This window comes from Pezoporus wallicus, unplaced genomic scaffold, assembly GCF_028554395.1.
Source record: "Pezoporus wallicus isolate ANWC-B61680 ecotype Strahan unplaced genomic scaffold, APGP_CSIRO_Pwel_v1 contig_5787, whole genome shotgun sequence".
Taxonomy (NCBI): domain Eukaryota; kingdom Metazoa; phylum Chordata; class Aves; order Psittaciformes; family Psittacidae; genus Pezoporus; species Pezoporus wallicus.
Genome location: NW_026637253.1, coordinates 2,109,062 through 2,126,414, shown reverse-complemented (window position 1 = coordinate 2,126,414; position 17,353 = coordinate 2,109,062). Strand labels below are relative to the sequence as shown.

Sequence of the window (17,353 nt, the reverse complement as noted above, 5' to 3'; positions counted from 1 at the left end):
ACTTCTCAGCCCCCTGCTCAGCCCTGTTCAACCCCTCCTCCTAGACTCCTTCTTCATGTGTCAAACAACTGTACATTCAAAGCATCTTCTCAAACAGACATACAGCTCCACTCAGTTTCATCTGGGTATTTAATAAGCAGTCTTCTTTCCTTTACCCCCATCATCAATGGCAAATAACACTGGACCTAGCAAAGACCACTTAAATCTCACCACATTCACCTGTCCTGTTTAAACTAATTAGCAACTACCATAGAATAGTTAGGGCTAGAAAGGACCTTAAGTTCATCAAGTTCCAACCCCCCTACCATGGGCAGGGACACCTCACACAAAATCATGTCACCCAAGGCTCTGTCCAACCTCGCCTTCAACACCACCAGGGATGGAGCATTCACAACTTCCCTGGGAAACCCATTCCAGTGCATCACCACCCTTTCAGTAAAGAACTTCTTTCTTATATCCAATCTAAACTTCCTCTGTTTTAACCCGTTACCCCTTGTCCTAATGGGGGACAGGACAAGTCCCTAATGAACAGTCCCTCCCCAGCATACCCTTCAGATACTGGAAGGCTGCTATGAGGTCTCCACACAGCCTTCTCTTCTCCAGGCTGAGCAGCCCAACTTTCTCAGCTTATCTTCATACGGGAGGTGCTCCAGTCCCCTGATCATCCTCTTGGCCCTCCTCTGGACTTGTTCCAACAGTTCCATGTCCTTTTTATGTTGAGGACACCAGAACTGCACACAATACTCCAAGTGAGGTCTCAGGAGAGCAGAGCAGAGGGGCAGGATCACCTCCTTCGACCTGCTGGTCACGCTCCTTTTGATGCAGCCCAGGATACGGTTGGCTTTCTGGGCTGCAAGCACACACTGAAGCCGGCTCATGTTCATTTTCTCATCGACCAACACCCCCAAGTCCTTCTCCATAGGGCTGCTCTGAATCTCTTCTCCGCCCAACCTGTAGCTGTGCCTGGGATTGCCCCAACCCAGGTGTAGGACCTTGCACTTGGCATGGTTAAACCTCATGAGGTTGGCATCAGCCCACCTCACAAGTGTGTCAAGGTCCCTCTGGATGGCATTCCTTCCCTCCAGGGTTCATTTTCTCATCGACCAACACCCCAAAGTCCTTCTCCACAGGGCTGCTCTGAATCTCCTCTCTGCCCAACCTGTAGCTGGGTCCAGGATTGCTCTGACCCAGCTGTAGGACCTTGCACTTGGCATCGTTAAACCTCTTAAGGTTGCCATCAGCCCGGCACCTCACGAGCACATCAGGGTCCCTCTGGATGGCATTCCTTCCCTCCAGCGTATCAACAGAACCACACAGTTTGGTGTCATTGGCAAACTTGCTGAGGGCGCACTCAATCCCACTGTCCATGTCAGCGACAAAGATGTTGAACGAGACCGGTCCCAACACCGATCCCTGAGGGACACCACTCGTTACTGGTCTCCAGGTGGACATTGAGCCATTGACCACAACTCTTTGTGTGCAGCCATCCAGCCAGTTCTTTATCCACTGAGTGGTCCACCCATCAAATTGTCTCTCTAATCTGGAGACAAGGATGTTGTGTGGGACAGTGTCAAATGCTTTGCACAAGTCCAGGTACATGACTGCTCTACCCCTGTCCATCAGTTCTGTAGCCCCATCACAGAAGGCCACCAAATTGGTCAGGCAGGATTTCCCCTTAGTGAAGCCATGCTGGCTGTCACCAAGCACCTTGTTGATTTTCATGTGCTTTAGCATGCCTTCCAGGAGAATCTGCTCCAAGATTTTGTCAAGCACAGAGGTGAGACTGACTGGTCTGTAATTCCCTGGGTCATCCATTTTCCCCTTCTTGAAAATGGGGGTTATATTTCCCTTTTTCCAGTTGTTGGGAACTTCACCTGACTGACATGATTTTTCAAATATGAGGGACAGTGGCTTAGCAACTTCCTTTCCGTTTTCTAAGCAACTGCAAACATTTCTATGAGCATTTCACCTAATCCATTTTTCCTTCGCTTGATGCTGGTAACATTCATTTTCTGATAACTTGCATCATCTCCTGTGGAATTCTTAGCTCACAAATGAACTTTCACGACTGAATTAGAAAGCTGGTCTTACGATGCTTCATGTCTACATCACGATAAATAATTCCACAGATGTAACAACTGTTTATGTGAGAAAGGTATTAGAAAATTATAATTATTTACCACCCAATTTTCTTACAGACTGTCTCAGCTACCTAACACATGTATCTGGCTCCCCACAGACTGCCAGTATACACAGATCTCTTACAAAATGCACATGAAGATTTTAATACTACTAAGACAGCATGGGAAATAAGGCCAGTAGTTTGAGATTATAAATAAATCATAGTATGAAGCAAGAAGGTAATGGTATTCTTTCCCCTTATAGTTCTAGAAAAATCATAACAGGAACAAATATACAAATACCAAAACAGTAGCCATCGTATTTAACTGAAGAGACTTCCAGGCAATACTTATCCTAGAGGCGGTAGAAAAGAAAAAGTCACTAAGCTTTAAGAATAGTCTTCTAAAATCTTTAAGTATTCATAGCGAACAGGGTTAGATTTTTGCTTGCAATTCAGTACAAATTCACAATCTTACTGTAAAAATCTAAAGACAGCCCATCTCATCCTAAAGCAGGTTAGAGATGCGGAAAGCAGCTAGAAAAGCCAGCAACTCTCTAGCACCTTCATTTCCTTCCACTGTCACAAAAGTATTTCATTACACCTTTACACAGCAACAAGTCTATTCTTAATAATAGCCAATGCCTTAGTAATTCCAGCAACCAGTTCAAAATTGCTGGGAAAACAACTTCCCACAGCAGCTTACCCCATTTCAGACAAACAATGCAGCAGGATGCCTAGAAGGATAGGTTTCGTAAGGCAACTAACAAGTAACATCAAGCCGTTTTATGAAATGCTCTGAAGTCCTGGGCCTGTAGGCACCCAGATGGTGACCCAATGCAGCAGTTATTCAGTGCATATGTAGTGCCAGCCACTCTGCAAAATACTCAAAACTTATTACTCCCTTGAAATTACTTGTTACACAATATAATTAACATATGCATGCAAAAAAAGTCAGGGATTGAAACAACTGCCCTTATGGGGAAAAGCTACCGAGATCCACATACACACAGGATTTAACTTAAACCACCCAACCTAAGGTGCACACAAAGTTGTTTATAGTCTTCATGTGTCCAGCAGAATATTAACATTAGTGAAACATGGTAGGCATGGGTCTGTAAAAGATGAGAGGTAACGGGATAAATTTTAGGAGAAGAAAAGCGGGGGAAAAGCAACCAAAACAGCAAAACAAAAAATCACCAAACTGAAACCCAAAACTTTAGGCTTAGCATCAAGGAAACATGCTGACAGTCAGAACTGCTGGTCCATATCCCCAGGGGACAGATTGGAGGCTGCAGCTTTGGACGTCTAAACAAAGATTGGACAAGAGTCCTGGTAGTTACACTGCCAAGACAACATGATCCAGCTCAGCATTCCTCAAACCAGCCCAAGGGCAAGACAACAACAAATGGGACTCAAGTATAAAGAGGAGGACTGCACAAAGTGGTTTGTTTGGCCTTTCTGCACCTAGGACTGCACCTAGCCATGCAAACATGTTACTGTGGAGCAGCAAGTACTGTGCATCAGCTACTGCACAGCACATGTGCATATCGCTGCACACTGGTGAGAGTAAAGCAATTCCAAGTAGCTGTTCCACCCATGTGTCTCTCCTCCCTGCATCAGAGACTGAGGGGACATAGAGGGTAATGGTTTCAAACTGAAAGAAGGTAGATTTAGATTAAGCAGTAGGAGAAAATTCTTCACTATGAGGATGCTGAATCACTGGAAAAGGTCGCCCAGAGAAGCTGAGGTTGTCCATGCCCGGCAGTGTTCAAGGCCAGGTTGAAAGGGACTTTCAGCAATCTGGTCTAGTGGAAGTTGTACCTGCCCGTGACAGGAGGCTGGATCTAGATCATCTTTAAGGACCCCTCCAATCCAAACTATTCTATAATACTTTAATATAGAGTGAGTAATGCTGCAGTCCACACACCAGGTCAGGTGTGTGCTCCTCTTTCACGCCAAAATGTTGAGATGTATTACTTAAGCCTGCTGCAAGATGCATCTCTCTGAGGAGTGGGTATTCCCCATGGCAAGTCACATTGCAATGCAGAGGACTGCAGCAGGAGACCACAAATGCACATGGCAGAAGCCTGCAGTAAAACACCTGAACTGGGATATAAATATCAGGGACTGGCAGGAGGCTTCTTGAATCCAGAAGAAACAAATGTAGTTTGGTGCTACCTACCACGAGAAGCTGCAGAACAGGGCTTTGAGCCACTGACCAGCAAAACCAGCCTATTTAGGAGGATCTGGAACAACAAAAACAAAGCCAGTTCTTGAGGAAAGGGAACATGTCTCACTGTTAGACACAGTCACATTTTGGCCAGTTAGATCTTAACTGTCAACCCACTTCATTTGACTTGTACATCCTGTCCTAAACAGATGCGCTTATGTGCATTTTCTAGAGCTGAGTGATAGCTACTTCATGTCGTGTGCTGAAGGGAGGTCTAAGGGAACATTTCAGAAGCAATGATCTAGATGACCTAGAAGCATCTTTTCCCACAGATAATTTCCATAATTTAATGCAGTTATATTTGTGCACAGTTATGGATATCTTTAGTGAAGATCTTAAAATAAAAATAAAAAATAAAACTATTCACCAAGTGTGAGAACCTCTGAAGCATGGTAACAGATGTTATGTTTCTGATGGCACAGCCTTGCCATTCTCATACACCCTGCAGCAAGTCCCATGACCCCACCACACACATGAGAGTCACAAATGCTAAAAGCAACATCACTGTTTCTTGCTGGATCCTCCACGCACTGACAACATAAAAGATGAAGGGCCAGATTTAGACTTCAGACTGAAGTAATATCAAACTGTGCATTTCAATGCCTTCAAGTTACATCTCTGAAACAACAAGAAACAACAAGCCTCGTAATGTTTTAACTCCCCATGCAGCAAATGAAAAGGTCTTTATGGCGGGACTCAAAGTGCCAGCACATTCAGGACAGTCAGCTCACAAACCAAAGAGGAAATGATGCCAGAAATCTCTCCTCTTGCAGATTCAACTGCTGACTTGCAGTCCTGTAAACAGATACCTTCAGGAATCAGATCAGTGCTTAGACCTTTCTTCCTCCTCCCCTCGCTCGCACTCTTCAAATATCCAATTCAGGGTTGCATAAGGCTTCAATGATTGCCACACCTGCAAAGGCCATCCCACATTCTGCACCTTGCCTTCTCAGCCCTCCTCTGTCCATCGAGATTCAGCCTCAATGCCTCCAACCTTCCAAGCCCAGCTACCAGACCCCAGGCCCCTTTCCCTCACAGGACTCTGCTGCTGCTAAATGGAGCATGCAAGTACCCGCAGTTATTCCCCACTGCTCTGAGGGAAGCCCAGCCCACGCAACCTTTTACTACCTATGTTGTGCCATTTAGCTCTGACCACTTACATGCAGGATGGCCACCAGTTGCTGGTCGGAAGCTCATGCCTGAAGCCACCACCAGCTTTTATAACCCAAATGAGCCAGCTGAGCCTCTGTTCCTATTGTGGTCAATGTAAGTAAGGGGAAAAAAAAAAAAAACAACACCAAAACCAAACCCACCCACAACTGGTTGGCATCAGCGAGTTTAAAGAAAAGATTCAGAATAATTTACATCTGGATTACAGGGGGAAAGCTAGATCACAGTTAGTTGACAGCAGTCAAGAAAAGACTGTGCCTCCTCTTCTGGCTACATTAAGTTATAATGCTCACCAATGTACAACGGAGGGGTTCATACAGACTACAGAACAGGCATTTTCAAGTTTCTGTAACTGCTGTGGCTACTAGGAATTTGAGTGAATAGTGAATATACTGTGCATTCCTGGACTTGAAGGCAGTCTCAGTGGCCACAGAAAAGTCACCCTCAAACAGCTCACCTCCTATCAAAACATTTAGTCAGTATTCAGCTGAATGATGGTCAGTTTCCAGAGAAACTAAAAGAAAGGCAAGAGAAAAATAACAGTGTTAACTTCACTTGCTCATCACGATCATTTAGAGTACTTTTGACATCCTTCAAAGTCGGTACATTGGTATTTGTGAGATTTCACAAGGAAAAGCCCCCCGTTCTTTCACAGTCAGACAGCTGATCATCAATAGCACACTAGCACTCAAATTTTCACTTCCTCCTGCAAAGAAACTCCATAAATAAATAAAGTACCCAAGCTTTACACTTAGACCGCAAAACACAAGACTTGGAGCACAATCAAATGACAATTAATGAAGCAGCAGACACGAAAACACAGTAAACAAGACTTCATCAACTTCATCCTTTGTGGCTGCAAATTCCACAGCAGTAACCAAAAGACTCCTTCCTTGAAGATGATCCTAAATGGTCAGAAAGAGTTGGTGCTTTTTTACTGCCATGAAAGAGAAACCTGTGTCAACCACTAATCCTTTCCCAAAGCCATTCCTGCTCAGTCAGACAAAACACATGATAAGCTCCAAGTAACGAGCAAAGAAATTTTGGCCTTGGTGGAATCAACAGGAATTAAGGACAGTGCCAAAACAAAGACAGAATTAGCAGAGCATCTATCTGATAAATTTGTGAGCAGAACTCCCAAGCAACAAAATTTGAATTTCTTCTCAAAGTTTCCTGATGCAAATATGTTGAGGAAGGGTGGGAGTTTGCAAGATGGAGTTGCAATGCAAGAGAACTACTCATTTAAAAGCACCCACTGCCAGAAGAGCTGTCAAAAATAAATATGTGACCTTTAATAAAATTGTCTATAAATACACAGACCTTTATGATTTCTAGTAGTTTAGTAAGATTTCTGCTATATAAAGTTATCACGTTTGCAGAGGCCAAGCTTTTGACATTGCTTAGCAAGGGGCTAAACTAGACATAGAGAGACTTGCCACTTGCACTGGTATGGATGGGTTGCATGAATAGGTTTCCACCAGTTCTGAGGCTCCTCACAGCACACTGGTATATCTGCACTTCAGGCATGCAAACAGCACAAATGCCCCCTGTGAACTTGCCAAACCCCATTATGATCCTCCAGAGGGATGAAGAATAAAAATAAAGACAACTTGCTTTAACAGGCTTGCTCCTCAAGAGTTTTGCACTGCTTCTGCTCACCTGGAGCACAAAACCTTCTATAATCCTGCTATAATCCAGTCAGACCTGGAAAGCTCAACAGAGAAAGTAAACATAGGAGCTGAGCTTTTCCTCCTTTGGGAATTGCCATCATGCAGTTAAGCCCACAATTCTTAACGATTTTATCTCTACGAGCCTGTAAGAGGTTATGAACAGGCAGAGGTAGTACAGCATACCTTAATGTGGCATTAAGACCTCTAAGTCACAGATCTAAAGATAGTTCATTATGGCCAAAGTCTGGTATGAGAGCGAAGCAGGCTCAGCTTCTATAGGCCTTGTGTAAGGGCTGAACTAACGCCTTTTATTCAGAATTAAACATGTACGACCAGCCTGATGATTGTAACACAGCTAAGCTAGTGCAACACCTTCGAATTGCTAGAAACACTAGTTTCCTCAATAGAATGAGCTTATTTCAAGAAGTCAAAAAAAAAAAAAAAAAAGCACTTTGACAGAAAAAACTATCAGATTATTAGAAAGGATTTGATACCTGCATCCTTGTTACTTTTAAGCGCTTTGGAAGTTACCCCAATGCTTTACCACTGTCCTGTTTTTCCAGCAGTTCCTCTTGATACCTAAAAGTATACCTGCTTTTGAAACATACTTATTATCAGTACAAAACACATATCAGCAATTGTGTTTACTTTAAATCACACTGATTCAACTTGCTTAACCAAGCACAACTTACATATGTACAGGCATAAAGACGACAGAAGTTTTTGTTAAATACATAAGCAAAACACTCATCACATCAATACAACAGTTCACTGAGAAGTGTTATATCATGAATACATTTTTTTATACGAATATCAAAAAAACCACTTGATTTTTCAGTGGATGATGCTTTTATACATATGTAAACCCACACATAAGTACCAGCCACAGAAAGTAAACCTCACATAAAAACCCTGACAAGGGAAAAGCATCTCTTTATCAGGCCTAGCAAACCTACTGTTGTGACCTTTTGAATCTTATTCAAAAACAACCACCTAACGAACAAAACAGCAACAACAAAAACCCCAAACCAACCAAACCAAACTTAAAGGTCTGCTAAAATATTTTCAGGCCAACTACAAATAATCTGGAAGTCCATAGAGCCTGGAGTCTGGTACAGGAGACAATTTTAGTTTGACCTACCTGATTTATAGGGTCCCAAGATGACCAAGAGCCACTCGCTAGAAACACTGTTTTCTCCAATGACAAGGAAAAAGCTGGGAAGTCAAGGCAAAAAGAAAAGGGGACAGCCAACCGGAGACCACAAAGGCATCAAAGACATGGCTGGGAGAGATAAGTAGGAACTATAAATCACATTCAAGTTGTTGCGTGCACTTGGGGCTTTTTTTTTCTTCCCCTTTTTAAATTTAGTTTAGATGTTTTTTCCAGCTCTTAACACGCTCGGTACCTCAGAAGTGGACTGTCTGAAATGTGGGAGTCAAGCATGCACAAGTGAACAAGCAGAATAATCTTAATAATCTTTTCAATGATCTTAGAAAGAAAATGAAATGGCACCTGCAAAAGCTATTCGACTTCAGCAACGTAAATTAATACATATCCCTGTTTGCTATTACATGTAGAGGCTTCCAAAAATCTAGAACAAGTACACAGAAGACGCCAAACAAAAGATTTAAGAAAGCACTTAAGCCAGATTAATCCACGTAATGGGAGTCACGGGGCTCTGACTGATACTGAGCCAATTGTCAGGAGCACAAGCTTTCTAATAACTTACGTCCCACCTTCTTAAGTTTTATGGCACTGATAGAGGAAGAAAAATGAAAACACCACATGCCTAGCAAAGAAATATATATATATATCCAGTGTTAAGTAATAGAGGAAAGACAGAATACACAAGGTATCGACACATTAAGTCATTTTTAACCACCTCCTCTTTCACTGAGCTCAGGCCAGAGACTTTATATTTGATAACAGTTGTACCACAGCTATTTCACCTCTGTACAGGCACACAGATCAGATTACACAAAGTCAGATCTTCATCAAAATTGCAGGAGCATACATGGATATAACTTGCTAGTCACTGGCAAAATGATGTCCAATTGCCAGGGCAAGTAAACCCTTTGTATGCTAAGCTGTATGAAAATTCATTTTGATCAAAAATATGCGTACTACCAACTTCAACAGATTTAAACACCTGAAAAATACCCAAATAAAGAAAAACTTTAAAATTTTCACAAAACGTCACTGGGAAGCTATAGTATGACAAAACAAAAAACACACAAAAAACCCAAACAAACAACGCAACAAAACCCAAAAAAAGCTACCTAAACTGATGGATACCAGTTCCAAAGAGCACACAAAACTATCCTGCATTGTTTTTGTTCATACAAAAATGTGGAATTATTTCATTCCAGAGTTTTTTTTCACCTTTTTTTTTTTTTTCTCACTCCTGGACAGCAAAAGTGAAGAAGCACAAACCAAAGGAAGGGCAGGGCAGAAAATTAGTTTCTGTAACACAGGCAAACTATTTTGCAAAAAAAAAAAAAAAAATTCCATAAGAATCAATACCTTTAAGGAGTGAACTTTACTTCCTATGTATGCCAACAGCAAAATTCCGATATTGCAGCTCATTAACAAGCACCTTGTATTAAGATCAACGTTGTAGCTCCTCCCTCACTCTTAGCACATTCTGTTGCAGAACTGCAAGTTCAAATTTGTCAGACAAAACACTTCACTTGCTTCTTAAGCTTGCTCATTTTATGCTACACTGGAAATGATTATGTTGCTAACATAAGGAAGACTGCAACTTCATTATCAGGTTTAAGTATCTGCCTTTCAGTTGCTTAAATGACAGTCAGTTTGATTTTTGCAGAAGAATACAACTGCTCAGGAATTAAGCAGAAGAGTTGCTAAAACTCCATCCAACAAGGTTAACACTAGCAAAGCCCAGCAATGCTGATGACTGACTGGTAACCTTTCCCTTGCCAAACCACCAGTCAGCAGTTCTTGAAAAAAAACAAACAAACAAACAATAAACTATTTTCTGTGCTTGAAATGAGCATTTCTTCTCATTCCTATCAAACAGCATTTAACAAGGTTTACTTTGCACTGCAGAGTAATCACCCGTTATCACTATTTCCAGTCAGTTACCTGCTGGAAAAAGAACCTATTTGCATGAAGGCAGGAATAGGAGTATGAGTTTGTTACTCCTCTTCCCTTGCAAGTACTAATAAAAGAGGGAGAGGTATTTCTGCTACCTCTTACGCTGAGGCACCTTCTCACCAGATAATTGCTGAGCCTACCATTTTCTCGTGTGGATCCCTAACATGCTCACATGCTCTGTATTTCAGCTCCACGCGGTGTTTCAGGGATTTTTTGTTGGTTGTTGGTTTTGATTCTTTCATAAAGTCAAAACCGGGGGGAAGATATGGCACTATTTCCAACAGTGAGTTCTCGACAGCCACTTTGATATCAAATCTTGCAAATTAACACTGGAAGAATATTAAAGAAATACAAGCAGTTAAAAGCAGAACAACAAAGAATTAAAAACTGCAAGTAATCCCACTAGGGACACTCTTTCCTTCCCTTGACAGGACACACATTTTTCCTTATGTTTTTGTATCCAGCAGTTCAAGATGTTGCATTTTCTATCTAGCAGCAGAACAAAAACACTGCCATTTTATTCTCCTATAATTGATACACAGGGAAGATTTAAATATTTGTGGATAAAACTAGTAACTTTCTCAATCTTACGCTCTTTAAAGCAAGTGTTAGTTAAAAATTGTCCAGTCTGTTAAACCAATACTCACTTTTTTAAAGCAGTATGAATGAAAGCTCACAGTTTGGTTATGACTGCTACTGCTGAACCCAGGACATTATGATTTTTCAATTGCCTGTGAACACCAATGTTATGAACCTAGTAGTGTATTAACCTAATAATCAAACTGCATCTAACAACCAAAATAACTTTAGCAGAAGACTTCAGTCTAACATTTGTAGCAGAATATGTCATTTGCACATTTAAAGAACTGCAGTCATCCAGTACTACATGATAAACAATTTATCACAGTTAAAAGCTATTTAGCATGCAGACATGTCCTATCCAGAAGTTTTCCTCCAACTTCTTATCTACCCAACAGAATGTTCCAAAACAAGAACTACCTGTAAATTTAAACTACCCGTAAACAAGAACTACCTGTAAATTTAAAACACAGCTTGGAAAACAGCTCGTAACACAGTCGCACAGAATTAACCATGTGTAGTAAATGCTCTTGGTCAGTTGTTTCGCTTGGCACAGCCTGGTAGGCAGGGTGCCACCCCTCCCTTTGGCATCCCAGCATCTACTACTGCACAGCACTCACCCTTGGAAGCTGTTGGACCTGCTGTGCATCAAACCACTTGCGCAGGTGCAAAACTGCTCTCTAGCACATGAACAAGAGCCACAGCAAAGCCAACCACACAGTCAGGAACTCTTAGCAAATATGAGAGGCTGTCAGAAAACATTTGAGAAGGTTTTTGGTTTTTTTTTTTCAGAATAATGGTGGGGGGAAGGATAAAGAAGAAGCAGAGGATTGGGAGAGCCCTGGACAGCAGATTAGCAAAATAGTACGTAATTCCTTCAAGACCATATGACAAGCATATTCAATTTAGCAACCAGTGTGGCATGTGTATAAACCTGTTTTTTAACATCTCCCTACAGCTTTAATTAAAACACAAGGAGGCATTAACGACACAATATGTTATGTTCGGCATTCAATTCAATAAGCAAGAAAACACAGCTCTGTAATCTAATGCTGTAGCAGGTGTATGTTAAAGAAGGAAAACACTCCAAAGTTTTCAAGCAAAGTTTTAACAAGCTAAAGCAAGCATCCCAGTGTTTCATCCAGGAGAAAGTTATAACAAATAGCAGCAGCAGTCACAAGCTTATACTCCCACCTTCTCCTGCTCCTCCTAACAGGGCGACTTAACAAGTGCCAGTGGGGCCTCCGCATCCACACTCACAGCTCAGGGTCTCTTCCATCTCTTTAAATCCCATTAAAGCTTGTATTACAGCTCTGCAAACGCAGGAGATTTCATTAGGCCCAAGATCACACGTCCCAGAGTGCTCTAATCCCAAAATTCCTTGTCTCCTACCCACTGAAACAAGATCTTAAATGCTAGAAAAGTTCACATGCCATCTAGAAAAGGGTGACTGGGAAGTAAATAAATACGAAAAGAGAGAACAGCCTAGGAAATAGGGAGGTGGTTAGTAATTACACAGACATCTCTCCACAGAAGGCAACACCCAGGCTGTCACATCACACTTCTAATACTTCTTTGCCAGATATCATCTTACAGCTGAAGTTGAAGCATCAGTAAAATTAGTATCTATAAGCACACTTTTCAGGGGTTCTGAACATCAGATGTGCAGTTGTAGCTAGAAGACAGCTTAAAGAAAAGTCATTTTAAAGTGACAGTACAATTGATCATTTAACATGGATAAATTTAAATCACCTCTCACATGCTTTTTTATTTTAAATAGCAGCATTAAGCTAAAATCAACTGTGTGCTAAAATGCAAAATTTCATATAGTTATCTCACTTCTCAGAGGTGCCATCAAGCACTACGGATCTCCAGCATCTCTCACTCCCACCTGACCCAGCCTCCGCCAGCACAAAACCTGCCAGGGCCCTGACATAACATGTTATACACCAGCTCTTCAAGATGCAAATAGCATCTGTTGGCTTCCATTACATAAATATCCCCCGATAAGTGCTATTATTAACTTGTTAGTTTCCATTTTAAGTAAAGTATGTAAAAATTGCACTTATGTCTCAAATTACATGAAGCCTCAAGTGTCATAACCACTTTCAAATCTTCAGAGAAATACCACACGATTCCAGAGGAAGGGTTCCCCTCTCCAGAAATTCAGAAGCCCCTGGGAACCTTTAGCTGCGGCTCCCACAAAAGTTGTGGGAGTAGTGAGAAATTAAGCTGGCATGATCAAACTGCAAGTTTTGGCTAAATCCATTTCTGGCTATAATGCAAGAAGGAATGACACCACTGACCTAGACAGAACAGCAAGGGTTTGGTTATAAAATATATCAAGAGAATGATCTCCACACTTAATAAAATATTAACTTTCAAATTCTTTGTTACTAAATTGCTCTGCATATTCTGAAGCGTACAAAACATTCCACTACCAAACCTATTCAGGTAAGACCTCTCAAAACCTTGAGCCAATTCTAAAGGAGACTTCTAGGGACTAAAGGAGAAAGATGCACCACAGAAACAGAGGTTTATATAACATTTTAATCCATGGATCACAAAAGCTGCACTACAAACATGGGTCTATGCTCCTGGTCTGGATATGTTGTGCTGAGCTAAACAAAAATATACAGACTCCAAACCATGCTCCTTACCTGTTGGGCATAATGGCCAGAAAACAATTTCAAAGATTGAAAAAAGCTACCTGAATAGCCCCCAAGGAGCAACGTAGGAGTATCAATTTCAAACTCAAACTCGAAGCAGCTTGAACTGGGTTTAACTTCACTTCTCACCAGCAGGTCTAACAAATCCAGCCATTTCTGCCATGGCCTTGGGCACCTGCCATCGTATCATGCCAGGCAAGAGTTCCCACCAGTCAAGACACCCCACAGGTGAGCCACAGCAAGCTCTTTGGGATAAATGCTCTACAGCACTCAGCACGTGGCAGCTACTACAGCAACCGCACGCATGTGTGCCTGCTGAGGTGTACACATAGAGCTGGACAAGTAAATGAGCAGCCTTTGGAAATTGTCCTAAGTAAGCCACCCAGCTCTACAAGAACTACATGTATTTTAAAAACTACAAGTCTACAGCAACCTCAGGTATCCCAATAAATTCCACATGGAAACTTCCTGATTTTCTGCCACAGGGAGGAAGCCCACAGAACCATGGTGAAAGAAAAAGCTGGGTTCATTCTAACACTTACACTGAGATCCTTTAGCTGCGCCTTTTACATTCACAAAGGATTTTCAGGATTTTAACGAGATCCCAAATTAACACACATCCTTGCCAATAAATGCCACTGCGGATGCTCTTGCATCAGCTCTCTAGTAAATCTTTGCAGGTACCTGCTACACAATGCAAAAATGCAAATAAACAACAAAAAAAAAAAACTAACCCACAGTTGCACTGACTAACCGAACTCAGGGGAAATTTTACTGCTGGCGGAGAGAGGCCTGTTCTGCAAAATGAACCTAGAAAGAGGAAACATTAAATGAAGGACAGGCAATAGAAACAGCTCTTGTTATTTTGATGACTTCTGTTGCATCTCAAGCCCAACTTTTGGAGAAGACAGCTTTTTTTTCTGCTCCTCCTAGGCACTAAGAACAGGGCATGTCATATCCAGTCTGAAAAGAGGTTAGAAGTTCAGCTAAAAAAAAAAACCCAAACAGCCAAACTGAAAATCAACAACAAAACCCAACATAACTTTGGACTCTAAGAGCATTAAGTTGCTTTTAATTTGAAAATGCACTCTCTTAACTAAAATTGCATTTTTTCCCTTTAGTATGTGCAGGTGAAAGCTTCTGACGTCCTGCTAAGGAACTCTGTGGCAGGCTTGAAAGTTACACTAGCATGCCTTCATCCAGGTGGGTCCTTTCCTCTATAAACCCACCCAGCTCTCACACTTACAGGTTAGCTCTAACTGTGGCCAAGATACAGCCTTGCTTTGCAGAGATAAGCAGGTGTGCTCGAGATGCTCTACAGAACAGCCCACAATAAGCACCAACATGACGTAAAGAGTTGGCTGCAGATGAAACGTCTCGTGTGCACCAAGACAAAATACAACCCTCTTAACCTTTCAGTTTTAGTGCTAAGACTTTCAGAGAAGCGCAACAGATTCCAAGTTGTTCCTAGTGTATTTTAATCACAACTGGATGCTGTCTTCAGCATCCTGTCTCCTTTAAAGCACTGCACTAATTTAGTGATATTTTAAAGTCCGTAGCTGCTCATTATAACAATTTGTGAATAATAGCTGAACTCTTCAAATAACTATAAATGCTCTTTATAAAGTGTAGTTAAATAAAACAGGAAAAATCAGCATTTATTCTACCTGTCAAGACGTATTTTGAGGTGCCTGTGCCCCATTCTTCCCACCAATCACTACAGAATTACTTGCAAGTGCCACTTTTGCTACATCCTTTACTGCTAACCGTACTGGGCGCTGTGCGTCCTTTGCAGAAAGACGGGCAACATCCCAGCAAACATCGTGCGAGGGCGGAAGAAGGTTGTATTAGGAAAGCCGAAGACGGGCCCTTCCCGTTCCTATCCCTACAAGTGCACGGTGCTCCTGGGCGCTACCCGCGCCTGCTGCTCATCACAAAACTTACCTTGGCAGCTGCGGGCCGGGCAGCGCTACCTCTTCATTGTCAAACTCAGTTCTAGCAAGTTCCTCGACATACCGGCGGAGCGCTGCTCGGCAGCGGACAACCGCTCGGCTGTGTCGGCCCGCCCGCCCGCCACGCCCAGACCCGCTCCGCAGGGCCACGCCGGCTCGGGGACCGCCGGGTCGCCGCCTCTCCGGGCTGCGGCGAACAAAAGGGCGCTTCGCCGGGGGCGCCCAGCCGCTGCCGCACGTTGCGGGCACGGCCTCCCAAGCGCGGGGTCGGAGCGGCGGCCCGGAAGAACAGCCGCAACTTTTCCCTCCGGACGCGGCCGGGGCCGCAGCGCCCACGCCGGACAGATGGACGGGCGGGCAACCCGCCACGGCACCTCAGGGACGCTGCCCGCCCGGCACGGCACGGCCCCCACCACCACTCCCGGCCCCACGTACCCGCAGGACTCGCCGCCTCCCCCCGGTCGCCGCTGCTTCCTCCTCCCCCTTCTCCTGCCCGGCCTTGGCGCCAAACGCCGCCACCGCCTCCCGCCCGCCGCAGGCCCGGCGCCTCCCCCGCGTACAGGCCCGGCGCGGCGGCCCCGGCGGCCCGGCGCCCGCCCCCCGCCCCGCCTTCATGCGGGCAGCCCGGGCCGCGCTCACCTCCCGCCGCCGGCGCGGCACGGCCCGGCGCGCCGCCGCCGCCTTCTCCCGCTCCTCCTCTGCTCGCCGGCGTGGGCGGCCGCGGCCGTCAGGGCTGGCGCTCCCGCCGCGACGACGACGGCGGCAGCCGCTGCCGCTCCTGCTGGTGGTGGTGCCGCCGTCCCGCGCCGGCGCGCATCGCCTCCGCCCGCCCGGGCCCGTGGCCGGCGGCGGCTCCCGCCCTGCGTGCCGGCTGCTCGGCTGGCTGGCCCGCTCACCCGCAGTCAGACCCCACTCCTCCTCCGGCGGCAGCTTCACAAGAGCCCTATTGTATTATTGACACTGCTGGGCTACAGGCCCCGCCTCTTCCCCTTCCCTTCCCTCCCTTGCCGGGCCTTCCTGCCAGCTGCGCCGGCTGAGCCGTCCCCCGCCCCGGCGACCGGGCGGTGAAGGGCCTGAGGGGGAAGGTCCGCGGGGGAGACCTCAGTAGCAGCTCCTCGGGCGGGCGGCAGGGCTGAGGGGATTAAGCCGTGCCCGGGCGCGGTGAGAGCGGCAGTTGGCTTCCGCCGCACTCAGGCGGTGCTTCTCCCTTTGGGATGTCCAGCGCAGGTGATCGGCAAGTGGCAGTGCCTGGCGCGTGGGCCCAGAGCCATCCGCTGCCGAGACCCAGCTTTGGGCAGGGCGGCTGGTCGCGGAGCTGAGGTGGCCAGGCACGCCGGCACATCCCACCTGCCTTCCGACAGCTTCTGAGGGCATCACGCACCCATCCTCGCCCGGTCCTGCACCAAATTGAGAACAGTTTATGTGAGTGGCACAACTTGTAAAATGGTGGTCGTAAAGTATGCCTTGGGGCAGCTTTCAGCCAGTTATTGGTGCTAATTGGCCCATGACAGAGTTCCACATCAAAACAGTATTTGATAGCACAGTAGGCTGCATCAGTTAGAATAAAGGAAGCAACAGCAGAAATTTGGCAAACCTCCTCCATTATTAGGCCCCACACCCACACATAGTTCCCAAACTGCTGTTACCAAGTATCACTTGCGTCAAACAGGCTGCAAAACCCTTTTGCCTTCCTTACCAGAAGGACTGGCTCAAAGAGATGTAACTGCAGAACACCCTTCAGCTGCTGCAGCCCTGTGGTCTGTGTATAATAACTGAGGCATGGAAAGACTATGGAAACTCAGCAGAGAAGGACATCAAACCTGGGGTCTCAAGTATGGGATAC

The 17,353-nt window shown here is 44.7% G+C and overlaps 1 protein-coding gene across 6 annotated transcripts in view; it reads right to left on the bottom strand.

Moving 5' to 3' along the window:
• Positions 1-16,345, bottom strand: part of JADE3 (jade family PHD finger 3) — a 67,713-nt gene extending 51,368 nt beyond the window's left edge. For 2 of the 6 annotated variants that reach the window (XM_057404495.1, XM_057404498.1), the window contains exon 1: positions 16,150-16,345. The gene's annotated coding sequence lies outside the window, so the exon portion shown is untranslated. Of the gene's footprint in view, positions 1-15,502; positions 15,655-15,945; positions 16,062-16,149 lie in introns of those variants that run through there. The other 4 variants (XM_057404502.1, XM_057404497.1, XM_057404499.1 and 1 more) reach the window with 4 other exon arrangements.
• Between the last annotated feature and the right edge of the window lie 1,008 nt (positions 16,346-17,353).